Here is a 7,916-nt window from a genome sequence, read left to right as displayed (position 1 = left end):
ATGAGAAAACCGCATTATATACATAGCAGTTCTTTTGGGAACCATTCAAAAAAAATTAGTGGGCAACCATGAGGGTTCGGCTTACAAATGAGTGCCGCTCAAAACCCACCAAGGTATTCATTTGGAGGATAAAGCAGATTTTCTGTTTCCTGTAGATGACTTCACATAATTTGGGGATATGCAACTAAATCTAAAGTGTAGTAAATATTGCCTAAATTGCAACTTTGCACAGGCATTAGTCTGAACATGTTCACTACACCTGCAATCCATAGTTTAGTGTTTATCGAACATAAACCGCTAATTCAGATAAACACTTCAATCACACATCTCAGCACAGGGACTGAGAAACACTTCTCTTCTAAGGAATATGAGAATCCTACCAGTCATGATTGTTATTATAGGCAACTATACAGAAACAACTATTCCACACATGTTCCTGCAAGCACATGTTCCGTCATTTTCCCTGGTTTGTAGATCATTAGAACAAATAAATAGCTCTATAGAAATAACTTTTCCCTCTGACATGAAGCCATCAAGCTTCACGGCTGGTTTTCCAACTCTTTTTTAACCCACAATACCTAATCAACGTTTCCACACAGCTAAAATGGGATTGCGTTTTAGGATATGCTCTGTAGTCACGTTGGATGTCTCTGGTTTGGAGAGTCCCTTTCTTCAGTGTCTCCACTTGGTTTACATACTTCTGACACCAAAAATAACACAACTGAAGAAATAATCCATTTTAAAGGCCGTGTCAGTGGTTATTACTCCGGAGAGGCTGTTATATACACAACTCAGCAGCCAAGAGCCATGTGAAAGGCAGAAGGTTAACTCCCTCACAGAATAAGATGAAATCTGTACAGAGAACTTTTTGTCTAAGTAATGGTTCCCTGTCAAAATAATTCTTTGTCATTAAGCATTGGAAAAGTCTTTTACTGTTTCATGGCTGCATTTCTGTCTCAGAAGATTAGAGGTGATGGAGCAATGTATATTTCTGAAAGAATGCATGAAGAATGGATCAAACTTCAAAGGGTCTGGTGAAATTAGTTAACCTAGCTGGGACAAATTAGAAGTGGTGGGAAAAGAAAACCGAAGCCATAAGCTTGTAAAATGGGAAACAGGTGACAAAATAATAACTGCAGGTTTTGTGCATTGTGATATGTTTAGTTCGTTTCTGTTTTATGGTTCAGAAAAAGAAAATTGTGGTTTGAGGTCATGCCAAAAAAAAAAAAAAAAGGGTTAAAAGAGAGAAAAAAGGGTTATGGACATGGGCTATACTAGCCTACTGAGAAATCACTTTTATGTCAGCTCCATTTTATTCACTCCATGAGCATGTTCCCACATGTCCCTTACATCACACCCAATCCATCTCCAGCTCTGCAGAGAAACTTCAGGGGATTTTTCAACCTGCAAACTGGCTGCTAATACACTTCCCCCAACAAAAAAAGATTACTCATAATAACTGATTTACTGCACATTTTTCCTTTCATTGCTGCTTCCTTATCTGTCATTACTTCATTTATTCATTCAATTGTTAAGTGTGTTTCCTTTCAGTGCTGCCTGATCTGGTTCACCAGTGAGCCATGTGAAATATCCCTTTATTGTCCCTGCTTACTCACACACCACAGACACACCACAAACTCAGATTCCCCAGAACTAAACTCAATGACTACCCAGAATTGTTAATTCGCCTTTTATTCTCATACCTCCTCAGAGAAGATAGCTTTTTTCGTAGAGGCAGATTTAAAGATTCATTGGGCATCCAGGAAACAAAAAGTGTTTTCAGTAGAACTACTCATAGAAAGAGCTTTCACTTAAGACCTCTGGGTCAGTGCAACCAGATGCCTGTTTGAAAAAAAAAATGTATTAAATTAAATCCTTTTAATTATAAATGTTGGGTATGGCAACTATACACTAAACAGACTGTGTGCACAATTATTAGGCACTTTTTCACTGTGACATTTTGTGTATAGATATATATATATATATATATATATATATATATATATATATATATATATATATATATATATATATATATATATAATAGTAATAAAATAATAATTATAAAATTCCTGATTCACTTATAGGACCTATTCCTTGGTTAGATTTTCAAAAGGGGTCATTTTAAACAAAAAAAGCTAAAATACACACACACACACACACACTTATATATATATATATATATATATATATATATATATATATATATATATATATATATATATATATATATATATATAAACAAAACTTCTAAAATCTGAAAACCTATGACTGGCAGTGTAAGATATATTCATTAACTTTGCATTTTTGGCCTTTTAAAATATTCAATTGCCAGTATAATTTGTTATAATTTAATAACTTTCATGAGCTTTCAGTAAAATAAATTAATTTCTAACATTTCTCAATTCACTAAACGTTTTATTAACACACAGTAATTTAATAATAAAATTCCTGATTCACTTATAGTACCTATTCCTTGGTTAGATTTTCAAATGGGGTCATTTTAAACAAAAAAGCTAAAATACAGGGTGTTCAATAATGCCTATGTATTCACCCTTCGATAACTTTCATGAATCTCCAGTCAGAGATTCTGTGAGTTTCTTGATTTTTCCCTGACCAATTTTAGCTGAAGCCTCCAAAGAGATATTTTTTTCTTTTGTAAAGCTGTAAAGCAAATGCTTGATAACAGTATCAGGATTAAACGAGGATATCAGGATTAAATCAGGTGAGGAATGGGGCCAGTTCTTTAATCATCAATTACACTTTTCTGGCTAGCCAAGCAATAGAGCACTTAGATGCATGCAATGGAACACTGTCCTGCATAAGTATAATGGTCCTCTTGAATGTTGCTGACCTCTTCTTGCACCACTGTTTGAAGAGTTTTTAAGAGTTGATTTTCAGTCCCTCTGCAACCTGAATAGGTCCAGCTACCTCATTGTTAATGATAGCAGCTCACACCATTACCCCTCCTCCACCTTCCAGGCTCCTCACTCAAAGTGGGGCCCTGTGTCCATTAGTGATTCAGCCATGAGATCACCCGTCTGCTCCGTCAAGAATAGTCTCATCTCATCTGTCCATAAGACCTTCAAAAAATTCAGCCTTAAGGTATTTCCTGGCCCAATCTTGACTCACATGCTTGTGGACATTGTGTTTCAGCATGTACATCTTTTACTTCTGGAGATTCTAGGAATACTGTAATTACAGGACATGCTGGCACTGAAGGATAAAGAGCTCCTTGAGGCTTCATGTTTAATTCTGCACAAGACTGTTAATTTGCACTGTTTCCTCTCAACATGCTTTTCTGACTATTATTAACATTCATTAACATTAACAATCAAGGATTTGATTGTGTGGTGATCACACCTCAGTAAGCAATTTCAATCATTTTCAATTATTTCAATTTCAATAAGCATTTAACAATTTTGTCTTTTTTGTGTCAGTTAGGTCTCTTTTTGGTCCATTTTATCAGTACAAACATTTGTACACACTTGATTATGTTGTTTCACTTGAAGCCACACCCATTCAGATGCAGTAATTATATCATCTGAAAATGACACTACCAGGAGTTTAAATTAGACTGTGGTTTGGAATTAGAATAATGTGCTTGCAAATAATACATTCATATGTTTCAGTAACAGTTTTATCCTGGTCAGGGTTGCTGTTGATCCAGAAACTGTCCTGGGCACACTATGAGTGAGGCTTTTTTTTTTAATGACTTAATAATTACACACTATTCTTAGAGCCTACGTTTTGTTATTGTAGTACTTTCAGAATTTCTATCCTATTTTATATACCAATTTCAGTTATTTTTAAAATGAGAACTTCAAATGCAATATGTGAAATTCTAACTTCTGGTAATATATTTATATAAGTAATTTATAAAGTAATGTCTAAGCACAAATTTTACTGATGATTTTTAGAGGTGAAAATTACCATAATCCCCTTAGCTCACCTTGTGTGTGTTGCCTTTTGGACCTCGGGAACATTTCAATGTTATTATTTTTTTTCTGGACTGGCTTTTTAACATTTTCTGGATTGTCTTTTTAAAACAGTAAAGCTCAGACTGTTGAGTAGCAGGTTTTAGAAGCATCCAATCTAGTTTATACTTATCAGCAATGATGCCAATTATCTTTGAGAAAAGTTAATTTTTCTATTAGGCTTCCTTGTTTTTTTATAATCTGAAGTTACTTTAATGAAAATAAAAAATAATCTGAAAATCTCAGATTGTTACAAATTTAAACAAGCAAATGAATGTGCTTGAATTTCTTTCAATTTCATGTGAATGAAATTATAAAAATAGAAAATCCCGCCCTAACCCTTACCTTAACCTTTGTAACTTAATGGATTGTTCAGTTTAAATAATTTACTTTTCACTGTTCATTACCCTAAGCACATATTTAACTTTCACTTCTAACTTTTAAAGTAAAAAATTAACATGCTACATCCTAGATTTTCACTAAAGTATCATTTTTCTGTAGCATGAAACACATTTTAAGTGTTTTCAATATATTTAAGACTATAAAACTTGAAGTGCTTCAAATCCTTTAAAGTGATCGTAATAAGGGACTGCTGAATGTCATCCACACTTTTGTGGACACAGCATGGGGTAAATGTTATAGTCTGTAATAGTAAAAAATTCTGTGCAGTGGTTCATGTCCTCCTGCATGTGTTTTACACCCTTTCCCCCTCATTCATTTCATTTCCTCCTATTTTCGGTTATTTGTTCACTAGGCTGAACACCCTCTGGCCATCCAGCACCATATGATGACATGAGTACCGCATATTATCACTGTCCACACAACTTGGACTGCCATTTGTTGCCTGAAGGATGCATAGTTATTCAAGGCTCAACTAAAAGGAAATTGCATTAATCTGAAACAGGGCTAGAGCGACTTCCCTGGCCCTTTCTTAAAGTAGTACCAGAGATGGGACCACCTCAGCTGCAGCCCATACACAGGATGAATAGCAGACCTCAGTAGCCTCCGGGGCAGACAAAACCCTCTTTCCATATGCTGCCTAATTGGTTTAATTACCGTAATTATCTGCTGGGGTTCACGTTGCAAAGGCAGGAACGATTAATGGCCTCTGAAACACATGTAGACAGCAAAAAAAAAAAAAAAAGGAAGGGGAACCACTGCAGATTGCCAGTAGAGAAGTGATAAAGTTTGAAAAGACTGTCACAGACTCTGAGGGATGAGAAAACCAAAACCAGATCAAGACCGAGCAGGAGAAAGATACTGTGGAGAAAAAAAAAAGTCAATTTATGACTTTAAAAGCCAAAATGGCTTGCAGGCTTTGCGTATGCTTTGTTTAACCAAACCATTAAGAGAAATATAAATAAAGACCGGATTTTTTTGTCAAGGGGCCGTGCTCTCAGTATATCAACATGAGTTACAGCATAGTGCTCTGGCAAACTCTCAGAGCCTAACAGTTTTTAAGTTATAAAACATGCACTAATGTATTTTTGCTCATACTTCCCATTCTGCTCCTGTGTGCATGCTTTGTAAGTTAAAACCAGAGGAGCAGGTTGTAGAAATTAATTTGGTTTTCTATTATTTCGGAGTAAAGTGTGAGTCTGAGCTCCGCTTCCCCCAGTCTCATAACTAAGTGGGATCATTTTAGATCATACTCACCAAACAATTCTGTGTAAAAAGTCTACACAAATTTTATCTAATATGTTTATTTTATGACTTCTGCATTTCTGGGTCGATTTCAACATTTTAGATTTCCAAAAGCTACTTTTCCAACAAAAATTCAACATTACAGGAAAATGTTTGTATGTTACTCAAGCACATATTATACAATAGACCACTTTTTAGACAAAAAATGAATGAATGCTGGCTGTGAGAGATTACCTGCAAAAACAGAAGCAAGTATCAGAGTCGTAGTCGAAGAACGGTGGCAGGTTCTCCAAGATGCTTGGAAAAACAGACCAGCCAAAACAATACCTGACACTACTGATGCATGTTTAGGCAAAGGATTGCCACCATTAATAAAAGTACAGTGGTGCAGTGGGTAGTGTTGCTGCCTCACCGCTCCACTGCTCCCTGGTTTGATCCTGAGCTCAAGTTATTGTCCTTGCGGAGTTTCACATGTTCTCCCCATGTTCATGTGGGTTTTCTCCAGGTGGAAATATATCAGTTTCCTCCCACTATCTAGCTACACTAGATTGCCCCTAAGTTGTGAATGAGTGTGCGCATGGTGCCTTGTGATAGACTAGCGTCCCATCTGGGGTGAATTTCTCCACCTTCTGCCCAGTGTTACCAGGATAGGCTCCGGATCCACCGCAACCCTTTTCAGGATAAAGCAGTTACTGAAGATGAATGAATGATCTGTGCTTAGTGAACGGTCTTCAGTTTATGTTTAAAAAATGCCAAAGGACTTAGCTTTTTGGACAGCCAGAAGACGTTCATTCTGCTACCCACCTGGGCACGGGTACCTAAGAGAGTCTTGACACTTATTCTTCTTTGGTTTCTAAATAAAATGAACAGAATGTTCTAACTGTTCAAACTGTATACTGTTGCTTTTCTGACAAATTAGAGATTGCAAATCTGCCATTAACAATTCAGGGAACTTGATTTCTTCAAGTAGAATGCGTTCCTGAATCAACATCCCTTTGTTCTTCCCTTGAGGCATTGTGGTAAACCTTGGTAAATTAACCATGATCCTGCATTTTGCTCTTGTTTCCACTGCCTAGTGAGCCATACTATGACTAAATACTTATGATAAAATTGGTTAGCCTTCTTACTCAAGTACCATTTCGGAATGTTTTCTCATTTTGAATCTGCCTACATTCACAGCTTACATTGTGTGATCAGAAACTGACAAGAAAAATATGGCATCTATGTGTGGAGCTAATTAACTGATTGATTTTCCTTAGGTGAGTACTGCAGGTGCAATCTTACATCCAGGTAATTTGGGAATGAGCAAATCGTGACATATTACTAACCGTGCTAGTGAAAAAAAAAAAAAAAAAGGTAATAAAGGACTAGACCTGAAATGTACATAGTTAATCAATCCAATCAACATCCGTGTTGCAAAATGAGCTGATAAGATATGCCATGTTAATAGATAAACTTATCCAAGGCACACTCACCGGACTGCAGTTAGAGCACATTAACATGGAAATAGCAGTGTAATAAAAGAGCAAGGGACATCTCCATAGGAACTAAAACACCAACACACACACACACACACATAAAACAACCTAGCTATTGTGTGGTGTAATAATGCTCATTATTCTTCAGTACTAAGTAACTATATACGCCATATACAAATGATCACTGCCCTACTTTTATTATCCAGTCATAACATAGATTATTAACTAAAACCTGATCATACAATTTGTCTTTTTAGGTTCCTTTGAAGTAATATCTATATACATTGACACACGAAAGTTGTTTTTTTTTTTTTTTTTTTTTGATTGCTAGACTGTTTTTAGTCTGTTTTTATATGTATTTTAAAAAATTAAAAAGTCAGTTCACTGAAATAAGTTATACTATTATTCAGAGACTCAAAACATAGAGAATGAGTAAAAACTGGAGCTTAATGGAGAGTAAAGAGAATTGTAAGGAGAGAGAGTGAGAAATGGAGAGAGAAAAGCTTGGAGAAGAAAGACCAATATAGGCCCAAATTGGAGGATGTGTTTTTGGTCAGAAAGCCATCTCTAAAATTAGCTGGGATGTAAATTCCACAGTCCCACTGGCTTTGGATACTTATGTGAGAAAAGAGTAGTACAGAACAGAAAAAAAATAGGTAAAAGGGCAAAATCATACCTAAACAAAGTCATGTACAGTAGCATGAAGACATTTAAAGTGGAACAAGGTTCAATAGCAGGGCCATTTTCTAAATGACAAGAAAGAAAAGAAAGCCAAAAAAATGAAAGCCGCAGGCCCCACACAAGCCAGTCCACAGTG

This window comes from Pangasianodon hypophthalmus, chromosome 16, assembly GCF_027358585.1.
Source record: "Pangasianodon hypophthalmus isolate fPanHyp1 chromosome 16, fPanHyp1.pri, whole genome shotgun sequence".
Classification (NCBI taxonomy): Eukaryota; Metazoa; Chordata; class Actinopteri; order Siluriformes; family Pangasiidae; genus Pangasianodon; species Pangasianodon hypophthalmus.
This window is presented reverse-complemented; position numbering follows the sequence as displayed.